Source organism: Leptodactylus fuscus, chromosome 7, assembly GCF_031893055.1.
Source record: "Leptodactylus fuscus isolate aLepFus1 chromosome 7, aLepFus1.hap2, whole genome shotgun sequence".
Lineage (NCBI taxonomy): Eukaryota > Metazoa > Chordata > Amphibia > Anura > Leptodactylidae > Leptodactylus > Leptodactylus fuscus.
The window spans coordinates 56210876-56238557 of record NC_134271.1 but is presented as its reverse complement, the minus strand read 5'-3'; positions in this window follow the sequence as shown (position 1 = coordinate 56238557).

The window sequence follows — 27682 nt, the reverse complement described above, 5'->3', positions numbered from 1 at the left end:
ACTGTGTTTTTGCCCCTATACTGTGATATCACTGTGCTTTTATCCTTGTGCATTGACTTTGCTATATTTATGATCCCTAAACTGTGACATCACTGTGTTTTTATCCCTATACTATGATATCACTTTGCCTATTATCCCTATACTAGTGTATGATATCACTGTACATATTATCCTTGCACCAGGACATCAATGAATACATTATCAGTGTTCTATAACGTGTAACTGTCTTTATTATCTCTGTGTAAGGTGGTGGAAGACATCATTTTCCATAGGGTTGTAGGTGGATGACATTGATTGGGTCCTCATCCACATGAAACTAAGTGTACCTCTTGTACTGTTTATATGCTTTGTGTGTGCTTCTATTCTGTATATGCTTTGCATCTGTAACATTTACAGTAACCACTGCTGTATATTTGAATATATTGCTTTAAGGGCTCGTTCACATCTGCGCCCGGTCTCCGTTCTGCAAGTTTCTGTTTCCTGCACAAAACAGAGGCAGGAGACGGAAACCTGCAGGACTCTTTCAAATCGATTCATTTATATGGGTTTGAAAGATGTCCGGCTGTGAGCAGTGGTGAGTGTTTTATGCTCCCCACCGCAAAACAGTTTTTTTTTAAATCGGACACAGAGTCGGACATGCAGTACTCTGTGTCCGGTTTTAAAAAAAACGGTTTTGCGGCGGAGAGCATAAAACGCTCACCGCCGCTCACAGCCAGACCCACTCTGACAGCTTTCAGTCTTCTGCATGCAGAAGACGGAAAGCTGAGAACGGAGACCCGAACGCTAGTGTGAACCTAGCGTAACTGTGACAACTCATTGTTACAGTATATTTTATTGCTACTTCTATTTAGGTGGTCATTATTAGAGATGAGCGAACAGTAAACTGTTCGAGGTTCGATATTCGTTTCGAGTAGCCCCTCAATATTCGACTACTCAAATTGAATATCGAACCCCATTATAGTCTATGGGGGAAAATGCTCATTTCAGGGGTAGGCAACGTTCGATCAAATTATACTTACCAAGTCCACGAGTGAGGGTCGGGCTGGATCCTCCGTGCAGTCTTCTCCTTGAAGTCTTCTCCTTGCAGCTTCCCCGCGGCATCTTCCGGCTCTTCATTCACTCTGCCAGGCATCGGGCCTGGGCAGAGCCGACTGCGCATGCCCGCACTACAAGCCTACTCAATCGAGTACTACTTGCTCATCTCTAGTCATTATACTTGTACTATGATTTTTTTCCCCTGTAACATGATATCACTCTTTTTATCCCTGCACTACAATATCACTGTATGTATTATCATTCTATCCATATTATTTGACATCACTGTATTTTTATTATATACAGTACTGTATAGTATGACACCACTATGTTTATGAAGTACTGTCACATCACCGTATGTGTTGTGCTTGTACAATGCTATGTAATTTCTCCTTAGAAACATAATTATTTCTGTATCAATTTTCAGGGGCGTACATTTATAATCTGCATTGGGGTGGCCCAATGGTTCCATTGCCACATATAAAAATACCAGTATTGTAGTGTATCGTGTTACTATCCTACCATATCTAGTCTCCAAACCGTACAATGGATTGATAATCTGTTATACAATCCTCTGCTCTGTAGACATAATCCGATGATTCTGCTGACCCCAGCCTCTAATGGTATTGACATCAGTTTACTATCCAGTCTACATAGCACAGATAACATGAGCTGCAGAAAACAAATGTACAGTAAACCTATAATGTAAGCTTTAATAGTGAAATAAAAACCTGCTTCAAATAAGGAACACTTTTCTAACAGCAAATAGCCTTTAAGATGTTCCTTCACGTATTATTGCATTATCATATATTAATATTAATTCTATTACTATTCTATTCTGCCTCTCATTGTCAAGTACGCCACTGAACACCTTATAATCCCATATAACTCAACCAGTATATTATTAGCCTTATAAAACACAGCAAATGTGTAAATGCAGGAATAAATAACATTTTGGCAGGTTGCATTATGGCTTTAAGCTCAACAAACTGTATATAATGACAAAAACGAAAAAGAATGTCTGCGCTTTTTGCCGCATGAGTAATTTTATTTTCCCTTTTATTGTGATTTACAAATGCTAAAAAAGTAGGACATAACTTTTTCCTTTCTATCACTAAAACAAACGCTGTGTGTCTCATTTTCACATTTTTTATAATGTCGCTACATACATAGCAAATGATTTATGGTTATAAATTCATTTCAACATTCTCATTTATTATACAATGTCATTTTTTATCAATGTTGCACTTAATCATACCCTGTCTGCATATTAATGGCACCAAATATGATACCTGTGTGTTGAGTGAGCAGACAGGCGAGTACTGTATAGTCCTTATGGTAAATGCTTGAATGATCTGATGACAATCTTATAGTATGGCAAAGCCTTTCAGATTACTTTGCATGTTATATTCTTAAAAATAGAAACAAAATTCTCTCAATGACAATTGTTTTATATTGTGGTTTATTGTTAGATGAAAATTATTACAATTATTAACCCTTCATCAATAGAATAAAGGAGAAATTGTTGATCCTTGGGGATCCCCACTGTTCTCGAGAACAGGGGTGTTTTTTCTATCCCACTAAGAATGTAGTAAGGGACGCAGGAGTGCTCGCATTCTATTCATTTCAAAGAAAGTGCTGTACTTTGGCTTCAGGGTCAATATCGGGATCAATAGGAGTCTCATCTATCATATTCTCAATGTTCTGCATGTTATCCTCTATCCTATGGGCAGTGGATGAATAATTTTTGTGGCATAACCCCTTTCATGTGAAAGAGTGTAAATATTATTAATAATAGTATTTGTATTAAAATACAATAATAATAATAATAATAATAAATATAATAATAATAAATTACTATTATTATTATTACCTTTGTGTGTGGACCATGTGTATAACGTACAAATGTAGTAAACTATCCTATCACAAACAACTTTAACACAACTTTTTCAGTGAATTTTGTGTTTTTGTTCAAGATGTTCCACTTCTTACATCTGTGTGTATACAATACTTTATAACTAAAGTGCTATATTCACTATTATTCTAGCAATGATGGAGAATACAGTTTGACTTCTGCCACGGTGAGATATATCCAAGTGGTAATCCTCTAATTCCTATCCTGCGATGACCTGTCTAGACAAATACCTAATCTGCGTGAGATCACATTGTGATAATAATACCCTACATATGCCACCAATATCTATTTTTTTATGTAATATGGGTCTATGAGGTTTCATAAGTATGACTAAACTATGTGCACCATAGTCCCATAGTCCTTTGACTCAACATAAAGTTCATTTTGGTAAAAATATAGTAATTTATTACATTACGAACATTCACTTCCATGTGCAAAAAAAAAAAAAATATATATATACTTAGTATATCCTTTATTCTAGAGAAGGTTCCTACTAGTCCTGACAGTACAAAGTATAAGAGAGCATAAATATAGTATAAAATATATAGGAATAGTAGAATTATGTGAAAGTATTTTGCCTCGAAACAGGACCATTGGGTTCACCAATAATTTAATGTCCCTTCAAGTGACCTCCAGCATAACATCCCCTGCCCCCTCAGTGACCATAGCTATAAATCAAGTCAAATCAAATAGGCTTTATTGGCACGTCTGAATGGATATTTGGCATTGCCAAAGCTAGTAAAGTGTGTATGTGTATGTGTGTGTGTGTGCGGGGGGAGTTGGAGTCGAGGGGGAGAGTATGGGGGGGTGGGGTGGGGGGGCTGATTTGGGGTATAGCAGTCCATGGAGTCTCATCTTCCTCTTAGTTGGTGACCACTATATGGGGAGGTGGGGTGGGGCGGGTGGTTTGGGGTATAACAGTCTGTGGAGTCTCATCTTCCTCTTAGTTGGTGACCGCTATATGGGGAGGTGGGGTGGGGCGGGTGGTTTAGGGTACAACAGTCCGTGGGGTCTCATCTTCCTCTGGTTTGGTGACAGCTGGACACGTATTGGGCAGAGCTCTCCACAGTGGCCTCTTCTTCTCCCAGTAGGATGTAGAGTTTCCTCTTCTGATCTGCAGATATGAAGTCTGGGAAGTGGGCAGAGAGTCTTTGGTAGTAGACGGCCCTCACAGCTGAGTATTTGGTGCAGTGTAGCAGGAAGTGGGTCTCGTCTTCTAAGGCCCCCTGGTCACAGTGCTGGCACAGTATGTTCTCCCGTGGCTTGTACGTTTGCCTGTGTCGCCCCGTCTCCATCTCCAGGTTGTGGGCGCTCAGTCTATACCGGCTCAGGGTCTGTCTATGTTTGGGGTGGCACATTCTCTCCTGGTAGGTGGCCAAGGTGTAGTCTCTTTGCAGTGACTGGTACACAGTGAGTTTCTTGGAGTTATATCTTATATACAGTCTTTGGGTGTATTGATATGTGTAGTTCATTGCTTATTGTGCCCCATGCCATAGACATCACTAGCTGAAGCGTGAATGAGGCAGATGGGGTTGAAATTGTTGCCTGGGGCCTGGAACAGAAGGACAGCACTGGAAATGTGAAAACTGGTGTCGGTTACAATAAATATGTTGGGCGAATCATCCTTGCCTCACCCTTCTCCACCCACATTTGTTGAGAGTGACAAGCAAGGCACGCAACAGGGCTTGATTGTTCTTCATACCAAAGATGTGCCATATTATCCCATATGAACATCCAAAAACTGGCGCTGATGTGTTGTTGAATTCCGACATTCAGTTCAGAAATATATCGCCGCCATCTCCATTTTAAAGGTTGCTTAAACTTTTCTGTATGTAACCCCTAACAACCTATTTCTACAAAGATTTTTGTCTGCAATTTACTGTTGTTGTATATTGAATGGAATTATATATTAGGGATGCGGCAACATTTCTTACTTTCATATCTGCTCACCGAAACAAAATTCATGCTGTGTGCTCAGTTATACAAACAAAGTATTCTGACCCTCATGCATAAATATGCATCTAAACATTACAGTATGTGGTACCAACACATTGTAATTATATCAATAGCATCTGGATGACTGTAAAAATATGAATGGCTGAGAATTACAGGGGAAAATAGATTATCCACTATACTGATGGATGTCTCACCACATGGACTGCTCAATGTGCGAACACCTGTTGTTTATCGCTCTCTGTAGACACAAATAGGCGGCTCGGAATAAAAAACTTGTGTTTTCCAAACAAGCTCAAGGGGTAAATCACATTAGGAAAAAGTGCATAGATAAAAATGGAAGAATGGTTTCTATTAAACTTTGTATCAAAGGCTCAATGGCCATTTTTATGGTGGAAATATTTTAAATCTTAAAGCATTCATAAAAATAACTATTGTTGTACAAAGCAATAAAAATATTGGATAACCAATCTAATAGTATTTAATCCAATGCCGAACTCAAGTTGTTCATGTTGCACACATAGAGCTGTGTGTGATATAGTCGTGAGAATATAGACAGAAATGGATTCCTTTATATACTGTAGACTTGGCATCAGGCACCGACTTGGGCAGTGGCAATGGAGGTCATCTCTCTTCTTGGTCTTGGTTTACTGCCAGAACAGCAGCTACAGACAAGACTATCTCTCCTGATATATCCTGACTTAGCATATATAAAGGCATTAAAATGAGTAGATCAAGGAGAAAGATGTCCCCCATTGTCGGATACACTTTCCTTGCTACCTCTGCATGTCACATGCTGGTATATTTGGATGTGCATTGCAATAGGCTTGTGACACACATCACCCTCACTCACTTGCTATTCAGCAGGGTTCCTCTGCCTCACTTCTCTACCAGTCAAACTGTAGCATACACTAGTTAGGTCAGCAAATGATGACCATCCTTGGTCATATTGTTGGTCTCCCTTTCTATTGGTGAGTGGGAAATGGATCTTGGAAGTGTACTGAATCACTGGGCCTTGTAACCTATGCTGCATCCCTTTGACTTTTTCACCTTCTCCTAGAATTCAATCCTGGACCTGCCACTTTCACAAGGGTTCTGCTACAAGGGCCAATCTCAAAAATATCCAGAGGATATGCAATAAATTTCTGATAGATGTAAGTCCCACCTCTGGAAACCACACCTGTATATGAGAAAGATCTGCAACACCCTTACTTTATCTGGCAACTGTTGTGAATGAACTGATGGCTAGTTGAATGACTCCAATAGACTAACAGTGTGAACAGGACATCTTCAAAAACACAAAACTTACCCCAGATCCACTCATCCTCTCAATAACCAACTGCGGTATACACCAGAGTGACAAATAGTGTCTATTATCTAAGCAGAGCTAGATCTATAGCAGATTCATATTAATAGGGGTCCTAAAAATGGTTACATCTCTATAAAATCCTTCTTCCTTGATTGATAGATAGATAGATAGATAGATAGATAGATAGATAGATAAATAGAATAATAAACACATATACTAATGGTAGCAGTAAAAAAAACACAAAGTCCATCTAGTCTGTCATTCTACTTGGAGACATCATCACTTCTTCAAGGCAGAAATGCAACGCATAAAATTCTGGTTAGTTTGTGACATTTATAATAAAATTATTTGATGATATTTTTGAAAGCCCTTTTGAAGTTGTGAAATTCCATGAAACAATGTAGATAGCTTAACGTTTAGAAGATAAGACCATTTTATCAAGGTCAAAGTTGGGGTACCTATATTGCCAATTTGAATTTTCCCTTGAATCCTGTAGTACGCATTCTTCCGTAGATGCATTAACCCATGCCTGTTGTAAGCAAGCACATATCCATTTAGTATACAGTAGATCTCAATATTTTCTTCTCTTTAGCAACCCAGATGGCTGCCAGGTATGTTTAGAAGTTGGTATTAAAGACATCTATAAATTCCATGAGTTTTTTTAAATTCAGTTTCAAAGTACATCCAGAGGATTATAGTATGATCTTAGGAGCCCAAATCAGAGGCTCAACTATATATCAAGATTAATGAGATGGTCTCAGTGTCCCTGTCCAGATGACCCCACATATCTCACTGCTGGGCCAGAATGTTTCTAAATGTGCTTCATCCTTGGGGAAAAAAACTCACAAACCCGTATGAGTGTATGACTTTAATACTTAGATTTATCCTTGCAAGTCTGCCTTGCAGGAAAACAAAGAAACATGCTTTACTAAACTTCCACAAACATGGATATGATAGCATATTCTCAGTAGAAACATTAAATGATCGAATAAAATCACTGTATATTATATCATTCATTACAGGGGCCCTCTACTTGGACAATCCTTTATTGGGTAATAATCTGATCCCAAGTAGTCCCAATGCTGGATCACACCAGTAATCGGCTGTATATAGTGATAAAACCTGTAGCAAGTGCACAATTTCCCTACAGGGCCTTCAAAGTAGAAAGAAATCATTAGATAGTTCTTAAGAAGTCAATGTGATGTGCACATAGATATGACCATCTTCAACTTGAATCTGATAACTCACCACACCATAATAACAGACAACAAAAGCAACTGTTTGCTCAATGTGTTAAAAGTCATGTTAGACATGGCTACATCTGTATATAGCATGAAGACATGGAGTCATCCCCCAAATTACCTAATAGCAGGAAAGTACACAGATATCATATGCACCTTTTGTTTTATAAATATAGCAACTGACTGGAGCTCTTTCTAAATACCAAATTGTTCAAGTATTTTCACCAGAACGTGGAATATATATATATATATATATATATATATATATATATATATATATATATATAGTGTTGTCTATATTAACCAATTGGAGGTCCTCCTAGTGATGGTTGTAAGAAAATGTGGTGGATCTATGCTGGGCAGCAGCAGATGGAGTTCAGTGCTGGAGCCCCTCCATAAACCCTATAGCAAGGCATGACACTGCCTAATAGGGTAGATAAAAATAGGTTTCCTAAGGCTAAGGCCCCACTGGACGACACACAGCTATAAAGCGCTGTGGGAAAAACTGCATCAGGAATGCATTGCAGTTCTTCTTTTAAACAGAAAGTTTGCAGAGTTTTCCTCCACAGATTTTTTTTTTCTTTTTTCTAATGTAGATTATGAGCCCCACATAGAGCTCACAGTGTACATTTTTCCCTATCAGTATGTCTTTTTTTGGAATATGTGATGGAAATCCATGCAAGCACGGGGAGAACATACAAATTCCTTGCAGATGTTTTTTTTGCCCTTGGTGGGATTTGAACACCAGAGCCCAGCACTGCAAGGCTGCAGTGCTAAACACTGAGCAACTGTGTAGCCCCCTCCTATGGGAAACCATCAGCATTTTTGTAGATATAATTGACATGCTGCACCTTCAAAAACGGTGCTGGTTTTGGAAATTGCAGCGTGTCCGCACTGCGGTTTTTAGCGCAAAGTGGGCATGGGATTCACAAGAATCCCTTCCACTTCGCAATTACTGTAAAATGCTGTGATTGTTTCTGCCACGGGCAAATGGCTGCATTTCCAGTCTGTGGGGCCCCGGCCTAAAGGAGATAACTAATTAAGAGTAGTTGGATTAGGATCCATTCACATGAAGGAAAATGGTGAGGAATTTGGTGTGGAATTTCAGCGCTGGAAAAATAGCAGAATAAAAAGCTAAAAAGCTAGCAGAACCCATTGAAGTTAATGGGAGGCTTTTTTTGAGCGCTGAAATTCAACAGCCAAATTCCTCACCATTTTCCTCTGTGTGAATGGATCTTTAGTGTCTTGGTAGAATTCACCACATATAGACAAAAGAGCAAATACACTGCAAATTGGTGAAAAGAAAATCAGCTGCTCACAATAATGGACCTTTCTCAAGCAACGCCATAATGTTATGTGCAAACTTTTGTATATTCAATACAAGTTAGTCTATCAATACATCTCATTAATACAAAAAGTGAAAAAAAAAATACATCACAATAAAGTGCATAAAATGTAAAGTGCATAAATGTGAAACGTGCATATAATAGTGCAATATCATGTCATCAATATCAATAGATCATATAACTATAGTGTATTAAAAACTGATTCATAACAGTCTGCTTAATGAACCACATTTGTACATAGTGTAAAGATAATTCTAAAGAGCATTGTGGCCAACAAACTAACAGCAGAAACAAAATAAACACTCACCCCATGTAATAGAATGCAATTATTCATGCTGTCTTGTACAAACCAACACATGAGCGACATGACACACCTCCTTAGGGAGACCCATAATGCACTGCACAGGCCAGGCATGCTCAATTGCAATGGAAAGGTAACTACTGGCACAAAGTTGCCAGTCTGATGACATCATCATGCACTGCACTGTATATATAAACTAAACGTGGACAAGCCCCAATATATATAAAGGTGCATTCACACGGAGGAAAATGGTGAGGAATTTGGCGTTGAATTTCAGTGCTAAAAAAAACCCCTCCCATGAACATTAATGGGTTCCTTTTTCAATGGGAGTTTTTTTTGTTTTGTTTTTTTTCTCAGTGCTGAAATTCCACACCAAATTCCTCACCATTTTCCTCCATGTGAATGGACCCTAAGGTCAGGAGTCTTTTGGACCAGATTTTGACGCGGTGGCCACCTCAGAATCTGGTCCAAAAAACGGCTAGTCATGATTGGATACTAGTGCAGTGCATAGAGTGAACCAGCATCCAGTTGCGGCATTCTGCTCTGGATTAGGCCCAAATCAATGGGCCTAGTCAGGAGGGAGTGTCGTGAGGCGCATGGTCACGGCTGAGTCAGCCTGAAAAAAGGGCATATTGCTTCAAGGGCATGTCGAGAACAAACCGCTCACAGAAAAAGGAAATGACCGTCTCCCATTGATTTCAATGGGAGGCAGTTTTCTGAGCGGATTCCACATCAAAATCCAGCCCAAAAAAAAACAGCTGAACGCGGCCTAAAGGCTCTACCCAGAGACATTATATCTCTATATAAAGAGAAGAAAATGGGAAAAATCCAAAGGAGGAGTATATACGAGTGATACAAGTCTCATCCTATATATGTATATGTATTGAAGTCGATGTGGGCTGGATGGCATTGAGATGACGCTTGGATCCAAAGTAATTTCTGCTAATATTAATAATACATTTTATTTATATATCCAAGAAAATTAGCATAAAAATGAACTTTTATTGATTCAATTAAAATCGGCACAATTCACACTATTACAAAACAGTTTAAAACCAAACTGCAGGGAATAAATGTTAATTCTAGCCTCTCTAGTGGAAAGTAGTGTGGATGGGCTGGAACCCTCAGCACTCAAGGCTAGTCAGTGTATATTTCAACCATTGATTCTAATGGCTAGCTTAGCCTTTAGTCCATTCAGCCAACCCCTCAACGTGGAAATCTACTGCAGTAGAGCACTATAAGTGTAAAGCAGCCAGCCCTATTAATAAGGATAGCTTGAGGATAAACTACCCACACCTTGGAGTATAGATGTCAGAATAAGATTTAATTGATCTGGGGTCTCAAGTAAATATTCACTAATAAAGAAAAATAAACATTAAGGGTGAAGTAGTGATCTCCCCTAGTAAGCTGGTTACAACAAAATAAAAATGCTCTAGTCTATTCACCAAATGTATTTATATAGCACCAACATATTCCACAGCACTGTACAATTTGTAGGATTCTAATACAGACAAGAAAGATACATTACAAAGAAATAGTCACTTCACACAATGGGACTGAGGGTCCTACGCGCAGGAGCTTACAATCTATGAGGTAGAGGCGGTGACACAAGAGGTAGCAGGGGCGACATCGGAGGTGGCATTGCTTATACAGAGGTCAGACAATTTTGTAATAGAGGTTACTGTCATTACACAAACATAAAACTTTATGAGCCGTCAACAGTCGTGTCCTTTAACGTGCAGATGGTGCCTGAACATATAAAGTTAGCCTGAAACCGCAACATATGTGGGAGCGGGAACAGAGGAGGGTTATATTTTGGGGATTCTAATTGCAGTACAGAAAGATTTACATTAGGAATTGTGATAGGCCTGTTTATCTGAGAAGATGTGTCTTTAGTTTGCGCTTGAAGCTGTAGAAATTGGGAGTTAATCTGATTGTCCGGGGTAGAGCATTCCAGAGAAGTGGTGCAACTCAGGAGAAGTCTTTTATACGAGTGTGGGAGGTTCTGATAATAGAGGATGTAAGTGTTAGGTCATTGAGTGAACGGAGAGCACAGGTTGGGCGGAAGACAGAGATGAGGGAGGAAATGTAGGGAGGTGCGGCATTATGGAGAGCCTTATGGATGAGGATTATACATTTATATTGTATTCTATAATGAATAGGCAGCCAATGTAGCGACTGGCACAGACCGGAGGCATCTAGCCTGATAGATGAGCCTGGCCGCTGCATTCAGAATAGATTGTAGTCAGGAGCGTTTAATAAGGGGAACTAATTTCTGCTATGAGATGAGTCCATCCTTGGTGTACACACTCGGTCATGTGCTTGTAGCATAAAATGACAGTAGCAACAAAGAACTTGACTACTCACAATCCATTTTGACACGAATTCTATGAGGCAGAATTACCTCAGTTTGGCCACTTTTTAATGCTGCTTGAGATAAAACGTCTAGACGAAAAGACATTTTTTGCCGCCCTCACCATTTAGTCATCATTTATGCCAGTTTTCAAGCATGGTGATTGAAATCTATGCCAGCTATGAATTTGCAATAAATTAGGGGTTATCAGGGCTGGCATTATATATGCCAGTCTAGGTAAATCCCTCCATGCATTTTTTTTTTTTTTTTTTTTTTTTTTTTTTTAATCTTCAAGGCACTTGGTATTGAAATTTAATTCCATTCTTTGATGTAAAAGGAATCTACTCTATACTAATGTTTATGTATTTTTCCTACTACACGAATAGAATGTGACTATTACAGTGAATACTGACACAGGTAGTAGAAAGGTATGGCAATTATTCTCAGCACAGTAATAAGAGGTTCAAGGGAAGAAGCGATAAACTTTTTGTTAAGATTAATTTGCAGATCTTAATTTTTTTTTTTTTTTTTGGGGGGGGGGGAATGTTGACAAATTAAAAAAAAAAAAAAAAAAAAAGATTTTTTGCTACTTTATATATCATTCAGTGCCTTTGAAAAGTGGAGAATTGGTAGAGTTACCCAGTAAGACAAATATTTGTCCCTGAATTTTTCCTCTTTTATCTGGACTTCTATTAGTATGTAATGAAAATGAATATACAATTTACTGTACAGTAATACAATATAATTAAATTCATAAAACATAACTTAATAAAACCTGACTCAGTGCAGTTTATGGCACATCATTCTCCTGGGAAACAGAATCACTCATCGTAGGCTCAAATGAACTGGCTCTGTAGCTAAACAGAGTTAATATTATTAGGAAATGTCAGTTCTGTAAATGTTACTTAGCTAGAGTTGATGGAAAGGGGAATAAGCACTGCAGGAATCTCCATTCATACACTATGACGTCACGACTGTGGCTAACATTCAGCTCTAGAGGTCACATGGTTCTGGAAAACATGTCATTGCATAGCGATTAGAACAGGAATTTGAGATGGATCTGTTGAGGGAGAGTATGAGAATGTCATCAAATTCAACAGCTAAATATAGAATTTTTTAAATGTTTTGTAGCTTAATCTGTACAACATGGTTTAGGGGGATAGAAAACTTTTTAAAATATTATATTAATTGGCTTGCCATCTCTCTTCTTATAACAAGCCTGGACCCAAATCCTGAACACATGCATGAACTAGTTAATACTGTTTGTAGCAATGGTGCATATTTATCATGGCTTATAAATCCCTTATTCTTCAAAATTAATTTTCTTTATCATTTCAAAATATTCATAGACTGTGAAGACTGGCATGTGTTCCTGTGCTTTAAATTATTTTCTCCAGACTTGATTCATAAGATATAATTATAATTATTATTGACAATTAGTTTTCTCTGGAAGAGTTTTTCACATCATTTGTTACGGAGGAAACACTGAACATTCCTTTAGAGAGAACACTTTCTTGTAATTATTGAGCAAACCATCCAAGAAGTATCTAAGATTACTTACTTAAGGGTGTTTACAATGCTTGTCTAGTCTATTTTTGTAGGTCATTAGAGAGCAATATAAAAAATAAAAGCATCAAAGTCTTAAATCTCTATTGTATTTAGCATAAGCCAAGGACAAGCCTGGTTGTGGCACATCAAACAGAATAGGCTGGCATTAAAATAATTATGCTGTTTCTTTTGCAGTTTGTCTATGGACAATTATTTAACATATTTTACATTATTCATATTTACCGGACAAACCCTTTTATTTATATCTTAAAAAAAGATCAAATATATGTCTACTATCTCTCTATATTATAAAAATGAATTCTTGTCTGTCTATCTTTCTGTCTGTTCTTTATGCACGACCAAACGACTGAACCGATCTTCACCAAATTTGGCACATAGATATTTCAGGTGTCCGGGAAGGTTTAACACGAGACCCCAACTTGCTCAGACATACCATTCTGGAGATACAGCTTTCCCAAAACCCTAAACCCCCCATTAGCAAATACAAACCTGCAAGTCTTTCACTCATATTCCAACTGCCATACACATGGTCACTCCACATGTACAATCCAACACTGATACCCAAACTGAGATTCACGCATCAGAGGATTAGATACACAGGTCAGTACACAGTATCACATGTCAGAGGATTAGATATGCGCCTCTACACACAGTTCCACACGCTAGAGTATTGAATATGCGTGTCTGCACACAGTTCCTCACGTAGGAGGATTAGATACGCACATCTGCACACAGTTCCACATGCAGGAGGATTAGATATGCGCGTCTGCACAGTTCCACACACCTGAGGATTACTGTAGATAGGTGTGTCTGCACGCAGTACCAGACATTGGAGAATTAGATACACATGTCAGCACACAGTATCACATGCCAAAGGATTAGATATGCACATCTTCACACAGTACGACACATTGGAGGATTAGATACACAAGTCAGCACACAGTATCACAGGCCAGGGGATTAGATACATGCATCTGCACACAGTGCCACATGCTGGAGGATTAGATACACAAGTGAGTACACAGTACCAAGCGCTGGAGGATTAAATACACACATCTGCACACAGTACCACAAGCCGGAGGATTAGATTTGCGCGTATGCACACAGTTCCAAGCGCCAAAAGATTAGATACATGCGTCTTCACACAATTCCACATGCCAGAGGATTAGATATGCGCCACTACACACAATACGACACGCAGGAGGATTGAATATGCGCTACTGCACGCAATACTGCACACCAGAGGATTAGATACACACCACTGCACACAATACCACATGCCGGAGGATGAAATACACGGCTCTGCACAGAGTACCACATATTAGAGTTTTACTCCAGTTTCCATAGCAACTTAGCCATTTTTCTTCACTGCTTTATGTCAGCTTTAAGGGGGAGGGCGCTGTGGATGACACTGTTACACAAGGTTACATACACTCAGCTTTACGCCAGGTCTCCATAACAACTGATCGCAGGTTTTTCACTGATATCTGAACTGAGATACACATGATCACATGATGCTTATGGACACACTCAAACGATATACAAAATCCACCAGTGCCATTACACAAACAAAAAATGAAATATACACGTGTGAAGTCGGGTCCTCCTGCTAGTAATTATATAAAAGGGAGCAGAAAAAGATAGTCTTCTTTATACAGTAATAGTGGAAGGACCCAGCTTTGCATGGGTATATTTCATTTTTTGTTTGTGTAGTGGCCCCATTGTGTGTGTGTTTAGAAAAAAAAAAAACATGCCTTGTCAGATTGGAGATAGGCTTGGGTCTGGTGAGAGTTTTCATTAGCTCAAGCAGCAGCCATGTGTTTTTCTGCAGGAGTCTTACGTCCAACTGCAGTTTTCCTTTATGAAGGCAAGGATAGTAAACTGTGATTATGAAACTTTATGTAACAGTGTCATCCACAGAGCCCTGCCCCGTTAAAGCTGACCTACAGCAGTGAAGAGAAATCACTGTGTTGTTATGGAAATCTGGAGTAAAGCTGTGTGCATGTGGAGACTAAGCACCTGAGAGCTTCTATTGGCTAATAAATGACATCTGACCATGTGTATAGCAGTTGGAATATGAGTGAAAGACTTACAGGTTTAAATTGGCTAATGCAGGTAATTTTCTCAAGCAGTGTCGGACAGGGATGTCTAGGGCCCACCAGTGGAATTTATTTCTAGGAGCCAACCACCAGGACTCCTGCTGTACCGAGACAGCGTGACTACAGGTAATGACAATGCCATGCTGATCAGCCTCCATACGATGAGCAATACCTTAAACAACCACTACACCCTGTATGGCAAGTGAACAGTAGGGCTTCTAGAAATGTTACCAGTACCTGTAGCCGCACTGTCCTAAAAAAGCTATAATGGCCTATCCTAAGGACTGGCTATCAATATTAGAAACATAGATAAATCTATTAAAGAGGTTGTCCAGGAATTGGAGCAACTTATGTGGTGAGCAGGAGGTGTAAACTAAAAAAATAAATAAATAAGAAGCATACTCACCTGTCCTCGGTCCTCAGCTGTCTGCCACCGGTGTCCATTCAGTCTCGTGCCACCTCCTTCTTGCTGGAAGTCCTGCACCTCCAGTGGTCACTGAGACCAATTACATACAGGATTTCCAGAAATGAGGAGCATCCATGAGACCGAACAGCCAAACTGACACAGGCAGGGACAGGCGAGTTTGCTTTAGACAATCTCTTCAAAGGGGCTGTCTGGGCCTATTTTATTTATGGCCACTTCTGTATGGGGAACAGTGATGGGGTCATTACACTGTGTGGGGGCAGTGATGTAGGCTACAACCCTGGGAGAAAGGGGGTACATTAAACTGTGTGATGGATATTAACGGGGTTCTCCAGGCTTAATTATCGTTATGGCACATCCTCAAGATAGGCCATAAATACCTTATCGCTAGGGGGCTGACACATGGCCCCTTCAGCTGTACGGAGTCACTTCCGGCGCCCATTTTGTACACAATACAGGGCTGGAAACAGAAAGCTTCATCCACTGTTTAGTCACCAGGTGCCTTCACTGCAGCTCAGCTCCCACTGACTACAATATGTGCTGAGATGCAGCGAAGGTGCCAGCTCATAACAGTAGACAGAGTTTTCAGATCAACAGATCGGTTTGAGGGCTGGGTGTTGGTCCCCTACAGATCAAGTATTTATGGCCTATCCTGATAATAAACCATAAAAAATTATGCCTGGACAACCCCTTTATTATATCCCCTAATGCCCCACACTTTAAAGAGGTTGTCCTGTATATATATATATTTTTTTTTTGTTGTTGTTGTTGTTTATAATTAGTCCAGGGATGTGAAAAACAAAACAAACAAATAAAAAAATATATATATATACTCATCTGTCCCCGGTGCTCTGGTTTCCTCCCAGAGCAGTCCAGTCTTGGGAGACACTAAGGAACGGAGACCTGGCAGAGTGACACAGGGCGGACACGGGCGCAAGTGTGAATGCCCCCTTATTTGTATGACCAGAATGTCCTTGTAAGAAAAACTACATGTTTTGGCCTGGGTGAGACTGGACCCATAACTGCAAAAAAAGTGTAATTCGTCTTCCTTATGACTAAATTGTTTGGAACGCAGATCTACATTGGCCACCTTCAAAACTTAAACTACAAGGGAGTAGAAAAGTCAAGGATGTTTCTCCATCTTATTAGTCCCATTTTAGAAGATTAGCAGACATACAGTAATGATAATAAAGCTTAATGAAAGCAAAGTACTTGACCATGTGTGTGTTCCGATTTCCCAGTGTGACCCCCTTTGTCGACAATTTTTGGATAACGGTTCATTGCTGCTAGGCCAGTATTTACGATGTTCCTTAACTCTTATCATGCAGTGTTTCAACCACTTAGATGCAATGATGCCTTGAGGTAACAAAAGTATAGTAAACACTTGTATGTTCGCTAAATCTAAACAGATTTGGAAGCCACTATTTTGTCACTGCAAATCTCTGTCGATGATAAGTGCACCCCTTGCCAGCCGAAAGACTCAGCAATTATACATAACACTTAATGAATTGCTCTGTAATTTTTATCACCTCTGATTTTGTTATACCGATCTAATAATTATCAATTTTGTGATGTTAGTGTTTTATTTTCTTCCCAGCACTTTAACTTTGACTGTCTCAAACAACAGATGGGAAACATCAGCAATAATGATCCTGTAGGAGAAGTGAACACATGTACATGGTTGCAATTTCATTCTTGGCAGCTGAAATGCTGGAGAACTTAATTGAATTCCTTTCCCATCTCTAATCCACTGCTGTTTAAACTGTCAAAAATGTGTTTTTTTTCTACGTTTAAATTGGAGTCAATACGTTGACTGCTAAAATATTCCTATCAAGCATGGATCTACAATATCCAAATTTCTAGATGCTGTGTTCTCCTGGGCCTACTGTCATTTTTTTTCCAAGGGGTTCTGTAGGTTATGTCTATTGAAAAAATAAATAAATAAATAAATAAATAAAAATAACAAAAAGTTAAATATGCAAATGGTTCTAAAATCAGCACATATGCATCAAAGTTATTAAAGAGGACCTTTTATGTCCTCATGCATATGCATTTTAATATATTGCTAGAAAGCCAACAGTGCGAACACCATGCTTTGAAATATCCACACTTACACGCTTTGACATACTATCAGAGAGGTTATTGATAGTTGTCTGAGGAATGTCATGCCACGCTAGATGTACTTGGTCATTGCAAATCATCAAAATTGGGTGCTGGTGGCTCCCTTTAGAATTGTTGACCAATGACTTCAGAAATTCCTGATGGGAGACACGTGGCTCGACAAACAAATCAATGCTAAGATGTTAGTGCACCTGAAATGAAGTCTGGGGGTATCCAGCTACCATACGTTATGTCACCCACAATATAAAACTGGGAGTAGAACCAGTGTAATGGTCCCTTATGTAGGGTGTATATGATGTTGCCCACTTAGTCTCCAAATCCATCTCCAACTATCCTGCTTCTGAGACAGAAGTGGTACTTATCATTGAGGAGGATAAACCTGCATTCTGGCCTCCATTGTTGTTTTTCTGTGCATCGTTATCAGGGGCATAACTAGCAAAAACTGGGCCACAAAGCTAACTTTTGACATCCCCCCACAGCATAATGCCCTCTAACCTGACCCACACACAGTATATTGCCCCATTTACACATAGTATAATGTCTCAAAGTGGTCCCAACACAGTATAATGTCCTATAGAGGCCCCTGCATATCATATAATGTACCGTAGCATTTCCTGACACAGTATAATGTCACATAGTGGCCCCTACACACAGTATAATGTCCTATAGAGGCTCCTGCACACCATATAATGTACCGTAGCATTTCCTGACACAGTATAATGTCACATAGTGGCCCCTGCACACAGTATAATGCCCATTGTGGCTCCAACAGTGTACCAAAATTATTACACCCTGGGGTCTCTTTTTTTTTTTTTTTTTTTTTTAAATGTAGATTGTGAGCCCCACATAGAGCTCACAATGTACATTTTTCCCTATCAGTATGTCTTTGGAATATGGGATGGAAATCCATGCAAACACGGGAGAACATACAAACTCCTTGCAGATGGTTTTTTGCCCTTGGCGGGATTTGAACACCAGGACTCCAGCGCTGCAAGGATGCAGTGCTAACCACTGAGCCACCGTGTGGCCCCTCACCCTGGGGTCTCTTGTGCTCACTTCCCCTGTGACTCTGATCATTATATTTGAGGGTCTGAAGAGACCCCAGAGTATAATAATACCAGTATTTCTTGGGGTTTGCCCAACAAATACTTTTGCCACAAGCTTACGGCCTTACATACTGATCCCCTTTCTTGCTCACGACCACTTCCGCTTCCCCTTCTTGCCTCCAGGGCGCCCCCAGTCACATGATATGATATGAGATACACAGGGCCCCCTAGAGGGCAGAAAGGGAAGCAGACATGAGCAGGAACAGGGATTGGTAAGTAATTAGGGCCAGTTACCGGTAGCATAAGGTCAATGGAAGCAACTGTAGCTCATATGGCGTGTAAATGCCTTCTAATGATTTTTTTTTTTTTTTTACAGTTTTCCAACCATGGTTTTGGATGTGATGTCCAATTTCATTTGCAGTACAGAATGGATCACTAAGAGCCCTTCTTCCAATAAAATGATCCATCCACGCACCACTTATAGTCATTCAAGTTCATAATTTTTCCCACAACCATGGGATGATGTGAGAAAAAGGTTAAATATTTGGGTAATGTCATTTAAATTGCATGGACATAGTTTCTGTACCACATTAAAGTAATACTATGTTGCATCCTTTGATATCCAGTAAAAACTGTATATATTAAACATATTTCTAACACATAGAAAGTACAACTCTCCTTGTCCAAAATGTCTCCAGAGGACAATAAAAACCTACAGTATATGCTGTATGTACACATACAAAGATTATAATCTCTTTGCTTATGTTTATTTATTTATTGCTGCCATTTGCAGCTTTTGGAACAAGTTTAAGAGCCCAAGAAGAACTGTGATGCAGGTTCTTAAGATTGTAATCTGCACAAGACATAACCATTGTTTTACAGAGGCTCTTATTTATGAAATAGAGATGTATTGCAATGTGTCCTTTACGTTAATTCCAGGGACGTGTTATGGTGGAGAAGAAGATCTTGTCTCTTTTAATTAACAGTGCTTGTAAACCAGTGATAACTGCCCTTTAAACAAGTCACTAGAGGAATTCACTTGCACACAAAACAAACAGAATGTTTGCTGCTGTGTCTTGGGATTATCTAAATTGGGTGTCAAGTCCCAGTCTGCTAGCATAGAAGACAAAATTAATTCTCACACAAACTGCTAATTTATTGCCACATTCGTACTATAGCTAGCATCATAGTGTATGTTCAGTAGACACAGGGCAATATCTACATGATTTTTATATGTTCTTTGTGCTACATGTGTCATCTCTAGGATCAAAAATATTAAATTTCTGCAGTTAAGTTATGGGGATAGGTTCATAAAAGTATTCCCTTGATATGTGAAAAGTTTCAAGTAGGGCTACAAAACTGATACTTATGGCTAAAGATGAAAGGGGATATACAGTGATAATCATAGTAAATAATAATACAAAAGTACTGTTCAGTGTCAGGTCACCTCAAAAATCAAGGGGGAAGAAAACATACGAGGGGTGTTCAGAAGTGATTTGCCCTGACCCACTACTGTTTATCAATATTAACCATTCACCACCTAGCCCAAAATGTCAAGATTAGTGTGGGGTCTGTGGAAAAAAATCACCCTAGACCATCTTTACATGCATAATATATCCACTCACTGGGTTCCCCAGCTGCTCACACCTTTCCAGAAGCAGGAACGAGCTGAATGCTTTCAGGATCTATTGACGATATGCCATGGAAACCAGAAGGACTTTTTCTTCAGACTGATCACACAGGATAAAAGCTGAATCCATCACTATGATCCTGAGACTAAAGTCCAGTCGACTGCATCCAAAGAAAGCTGGTGCCCACCCCTCAGCAGGCAAAGTCATGCTCAACTTATTTTGGGACCAGCATGGAGTAGTACTGATGGATTTCCTTGCAAAGGGTACCATGATCACTGGGGCATACTATGCTTCACTGCTGCGGAAATTCTGGGAGGCCATCAAAACCAAAAGACATGGCATGCTCACTGTAGGTGTATGCTTTCTGCAAGACAATGTACCAGTTAACAACTCACATGTTGCCCAAATGAATGTATGCTCCTGTGGCTTTGAAATACTACTTCATCCCCCTTATTCACCCCACCTCACACCATCGGACTTCCACCTCTTTCCAAAAATGAAGTTATTTTTGAAGGGTAAGCATTTTCCAGATGATGAGACTGATTTCCAAAGTTACAACGTAGCTTTCGGACTAACCTGTTGACTTCAAGCAACTGTAAACACCTTGCTTGTAGAAGAGATGGGAGAAGTATGTGTGCCTAGGTGGCACGTATGTAGAGACAGACTAATAACTGTGCTAAATTACTCTCAGTCCATACTCAGTCGCATACTCACCAGTCTTCGTTACTGTAAACTCTTCTTTCTTCCGGCTTTGTTGCGTCATTGGTGGGCGGGGTTACATATGCAAAGCCAGCGGCGAGATGCCGCTGGCCCTGCGTGCACGCTCATAGATGGTGAGACCAGTCTAGCCTTCACAATGCAAATACAGACCCGGCATCCGCCTCTCTCTATTACAGCGAATCCCGGGTCTGTATTCGCATTGTGAAGGCTAGACTGGTCTATGAGCGTGCACGCAGGGCCAGCGGCATCTCGCCGCTTGTCTTTGCATATGTGATTACAGACCCGGCATCCGCTGTAATAGAGAGGCGGATCCCGGGGAGTGTAGATGCTGGCACAGATGCCTGCAACATCGCTGTGCTCCATGAAGCCAGCAGCGGCAGAAGCGATGCTGTGTGCAGTAAGAAATTTCAGGTTTGAACCTACCCCTTTAGCACAAAGTTATTCCCCCTTTTGGAGCCCCCTATAGTGCCTCCATTTACCCAGTGTGTTCCCTGTCCCCCTATTATAAATTGTGGATCCATATATTAAATGGGTTATTGACCTTTATTATATTGATGCCTATACTTAGATCTGCAGAATAGGTGTTTCAGGACAGCGTGTCTATGGATAATATGCTCTGTTCTCCCACCATACGGTGTGCACTGCTACAGTACCTAAACCTGCCACTACACTTTGAACGATGAGTGAGCACTCCTGGTATGCTAACATTACTGGTCTCCATGTTGTGGAGGCCCATGGAGCCCCACAGATGTAATATTGGTGACATCTAGCACTGATTTTTAGACTGTAACTGCAATAGTGACCCCCATACAGTTTAACTCCCCCCTATGATGCCCTCATACAATGTAATATCCCCATTTAGTGTCTAATACAGATGAGCAAACAGTAAAATATTCGATATTTGTTTCGAATAGACCCTCAATATTCAACTATCTGAATGAATATCGAACCCCATTATAGTCAATGGGAAAAAAAATGCTCGTTTCAGGGGATCCCACTCTTTGACTCAGGAGAGTCACCAAGTCCATTATCACACGCCAGGAAATGATGCCAACTCCCTGGAATGCAACTGGGACAGTAGGGGAAGCATGCCTGGGGGCATCTAACATGCACAAGTCACTGTATTTCGTCGGGATCTCTGTCAGCTTGCAATATGCGTGAGCTGACTTTTTGCCACAGGAATGCATTGACCAGCATTGATTGGCCGAATATCATACAGAGTACAGCATTTGGCCAATTAACGCTGGTTCTGCCAGAGGCTCGTCTGTGAGGAGGCGGGGTCTAATATTGGATCAGAAGGGAGACTGCTGTGGACCGATCGTAGACTCCGCCTCCTCCGGAAGAACCAGCGTTAATTGGCCGAATGCTGTACTCTGTATGACATTTGGCCAATCAACGCTGGCCATTGCATTCCTATGCCGAAATGTAGCAGTGCTGGCCGTGCGCTCTGCTTGGTTACTCCGGAGATGCAGCCAAGCTGAGCGCACAGCCAGCACTGCTACACCGGAGAACCACTGCTACACCGTAGAACCGCTGAACCCTGCTGTACACTCAGCTCTGCTGCATCAGAGATGCGCTGAACCCTGCCGCACACTCAGCTCTGCTGAGATGCAGCAGAGATGAGTGTGCAGCAGGGTTCAGTGCATCTCTGATGCAGCAGAGCTGAGTGTGCAGCAGGGTTCAGCGCATCTCTGATGCAGCAAAGCTGAGTGTGCAGCAGGGTTCAGCGGTTCACTGGTGTAGCAGCAGTTCCCCAGTGCAGCAGTGCTTGCCATGCACTCAGCTCAGCTGCACCTCTGGAGTAGCCGAGCTGAGCGCACGGCCAGCACTGCTACATCTTGGATTAGGAATGCATTGACCAGCATTGATTGGCCGAATGCCATACAGAGTACAGCATTTGGCCAATTAACGCTGGTTCTGACGGAGGAGGTGGAGTCTAAGATCAGTCCAAAGAAGTCTCCATTCTGGTCCATTCTTAGACTCCGCCTCTTCACAGACGATCCTCCGGCAGAACCAGCGTTGATTGGCTGAATGCTGTGCTCTGTATGGCATTCAGCCAATCAACGCTGAGCAATGCATTCCTATGGGAAAAAGTCCACTTGTGCATATCGCAAGCTGACAGGGATCCCGACCAGATAGAGCCCCAAAGAGCTGAGTGAGTAACATTCCCCCCCTAAATAAAGGTAATGCCTAGCTAACCCTGCCTGTACATCTATCTCTGTCTCACAGTCACATAGTTCACAGTCTCAAATTAACCGAATGTTAAATCCACCATTAGTGTAAATTGGAGGTCACCTGATTTAGCCAGTCAATTACTTTTTCCGATTTTTTTTCAATGCCTCCATTGTCGTAGTTCCTGTCCCACCTCCCTTGCACAGTTATTGGTCTAAAAAAAACGCTAGGGAAGGTGGGAAGGGATACAAATTATTAGTGTGTTTGCCTCGTGGTATTTGATTGGAATCGAATACCTCAAACGGCCTGATATTCGATCGAATATCTATTCAATCAAACAGTGTTCGCTCATCTCTAGTGTCTACCATACAGTATACTGTCCACAGCACAGGTTGTTTTTTTTTTTAACACACGGATCAGCTGAACCAGGTAGAACCATCTTCATGCATCCCTGCATCTACTTCACATCTATCTAGCTCATATTGTTCAACCATTTTTTGTTGTTTTTTTGTTATAGCTCTGAAAATAAAAGAAGCCAAGCATATTGCTGTTACATGAAACAATTTATAGCATTTATAACTTGTCAAGTAGTCACCATCTGTAATTATTTACATTCAGCCTAAGAAGAAAAATGTCTAAAGAAAGTCAAGATGATGCTTCTAAAACAAAATATTGTAGAAGATTCTCTGCACACAAGATAACATAAGGAGTGTGCAGGAGTGTTCTTTTTCAACAGATACAGAAATGTACTAGACCATTTATAGTAAATCATTAAAAATATTCCCTCTTATAATAGTTATAAGACATCATATAACACAAACATGTACCATAAACTTGCAGAAGATAAGACAAGAAAAATCCCACTTGGTGCAGGTTTTGCCCCTCTTTTGATGGAGGTTAACACCTAAAAACACATAGTATACAGTCCAGTCATATTAATGTGACCACCGCCTACTTTTGACGTCAACGTTAAATAACCAATCGCAGAAGGCAGGTGTCATCAGCCATCTGGGTGCACTCATCATTGTGGAAGGAACGATGGATCAACACAAGTATGCATCTATCCTTGCGGACCATGTTCATCCCTACATGCAAATTGTTTTTCCTCAGGATGATGGCATCTACCAGCAAGACAATGCAACGTGTCATAAAGCTCGCAGTGTACGTGCGTGGTTCGAGAAGTACCAGGATGAGTTTACTGTACTCCCTTGGCCAGCAAATTCCCCAGACTTGAGCACAATCGAGAATCTGTGGGACCTCCTCAATCGGGTTGTTTCCACCATGGATGCTCAACTGCGTAACCTAGTGCAGCTGGCCAAAGCACTGGAGTTGGCATGGCTCAACATCCCAGTGAACATCATCACAACATCCCCTCTCTTCCTGCACATCTCGCAGCGGTCCGCTCTGCCAAAGGTGGTTATTCTGGATTTTGACAGGTAGTCACATTAATGTGACTGGACTGTGTATAACAAAGAGGAATACATGGGGGAAGGAGCTATGCAAAAAATGGGGTTGGGACCTTAGGGGAAGAATTGAGTATATCAATGAGCATCCTACTTTACTGATCCTGAAATAATTTACCGGGTAAGAAATGTAATAATGTCAATAGAAATTTCCATATACTGCATATTCTTCCTTCTAGTAAAATATTTTGGAAAATTAAAGATACATTTTTAAATTGTACAAAAATCAAAATGGAATTTCTAGTAATTTTGTAAAGCAGACACATATGTAGCAGGCGGACTATACAGTTCATTGATTGCCAATTGCTATAATGTTCGCAAAATATATTGGCCAATTTTTTTGTTTTGAAACAACCTTTCACAGGATATTTACAGAAGCAATCATTTATATGTTGCACTCAACCTTAAATATCCTCCTCTTGGTATGGGAGCTGGTTCTGATGGCACCATTAGATGTTTGGAGGTTAATTTGCACACAGTGATTGCTAGCAGTGATGGGAACAACATCTGTGCAACTTTTATGGATTGATGAAGATTAATTCTACTGACAATGAAGGAGATCTGCCAGGGTTTATGAGCAAACAAGTACTAAACCATTAGTCATCTCCCTCACTAAGTCTTAGTTAGGCCACCTACAATGCTTCATTGCTGCTGCAAACAGATGAGGTTCTAACAGAATGGAAAAATGATAAAGAACAAATCAAAATAAATTGTCCAATGCCACAAACTAAGACATAAAAAAGTGTCGTAATATTTGTTTATTTTTAATATTTTTTCATCAGCGCTACTTTACTGGTTTGAGGGCTCCTTGAGGTATAAAGGACAAGTCACAGAGACTGATTTGTTTAATAATACTATTAAAATTCTCCTCATTATGAATTAGAAAAACAGTTGTACATTTGCAGCAGTGCTCACATTCTTTACTTTGGTTAACCAATGCAATTTCACACAAAGCAATATCATGATCATAAATACAATACAATAGGCTGCAATTCACACTTAACTTTCAACCACCACTGTGTGGCCACACATAGACACAAAGAAGATAGTTAGCATAACCATACCTCCCAACTGTCCCAGATTCAGTGGGACAGAACTGGATACCGTATATTGTCCTGTGGTGTCAGTCAGCTGGAGGTATGCCCTGGTTTCCTCTGGACACAGATGAGTTGAATACAAAGGCGAAGCAGGGAGTCATCTTCTCACTGCTTCACCATTTGCTCCATCTGGTCTGGGAGCTTAATGCTTATGTAATGACGCCACTTATATTGTGCTTGCAGCTCTCTAAAGACTCTGGACCAGAGACTTCTGACAGAACAGCAGGTGAATGGGGAGAGGTGAGTATTAGGATTTTTTTTAATGTTTGTTTGGAAGGAGAGGGACATAATACTGTGGGGGCATCTAGAGGAGAACATTAAACTATAGGGGGTAGCTGAAGAGGGGGACATTAAAATGTCAGGGAATCTGACAGGGGACATTATATTGGGGGAAGCTTTAGGGGACATTAAACTGTGGGGGCAACTGAAGGGGACATCATACTGTGGGTGCACTTGGAGTGGGACATTATGCTATGAGTGCAACTGGAGGGGACTTTATAATGTTGGGACATACATTGGAGCTTGAATATATCATAGACATCAGCACCTACTATATTATTTTTTCAATCAGTGTCCACTTCTCCACATTTACCATAGATGTGCCACAGATTTCAGGTCTTTAAACATGGCACCCACTCAGAAGCGTGCCGCGTTTACTCCGTGTGAACGAGCCCTAATGATGATATCTAATGATTACATGTTTAAATTACACCCCTCCCTCCCAAGTAATACATTTTTTTTTGTTTTATTAGTTTTTGAAAATATAAAAACCCAAAGGAAAAAGTCAAGCGGAAAAGACCAAATGGATTAGGGTGGCGCACTCTGGTCAAGGATGATGAATGATGTGGATATAATGGTATGCTTTATTACAACAAGGCACTAGGAAGGAATAAGTCAAGTCAGCTCACCCTTACTCACTTTACAAATAGAAATAAACAAATCAGAAATATTAGATATTACTACATATTAAAATACTAGTACTAAATTAAAGGGATTCTCTCATTAAAATGCTATTTTTTCTAGATAACACGTAGGAATAGCCTTAAGAAAGGCTATACTTCTCCTACCATTAGATGTCTTCTCCACACCGCCGTTCAGTAGAAATCATGGTTTTGTTCAGTATGCAAATGAGTTCTCTAGAAGCACAGGGGGCGTCCCCAATGCTGCGAGAGAACTCTCCAGCGCCACCTCTATCTTTTTCTGGAACAGCCTCTCCCAGCATCTTCTTCCGGCACTGGCTTCAAACTTCTAGGTATGCACAGTCGGCTCTGCCATCGGGATGAGCCGACTGCATATGCCCGTGGCCATTTTCTTGTGGCCGCTTACCCCAGCTTACTGTGTAAGCAGCTACAAAAAATTGGCCGCGGGCATGTGCAGCTGGCTCTGTCCGAAGCTGATGGAAGAGTCGACTGCGAATGCATAGAGGTTTGAACCCAGAGCCGGAAGAAGACACGGAGAGAAGCTGTTCCGGACTAAGATGGAGGCAGCGCTGGAGAGTTCTCTTACAGCATTGGGGATGCTCCCAGTGCTGTTTGAGTGATGGGGCCCAGCCCAAGTGCTGCAAGAGAACTCATTTGCATACCGAAGAAAAACAGGATATCTACCAAATGGCAGTGCAGAGAAGACATCTAAAGGTAGGAGAAGAATAGCCTTTCTTAAGGCTATTCCTACGAGTTAGTGACAAAAATAGCATTTTAATGATAAGATCCCTTTAAAATAAATGTAATAAATAATTTTTATTTCTCTTTCCATCTTCCCCAAAAAATACGCAAGAAAAGTTGTAAGTGGAAGAATATGGCAATGAAAAGACTTTTTTAATTTTTTTTTTTTATAAAACATATTAAAATATAACAAAAATAGCATAGTCTTTCTTTAACCCATAAATTG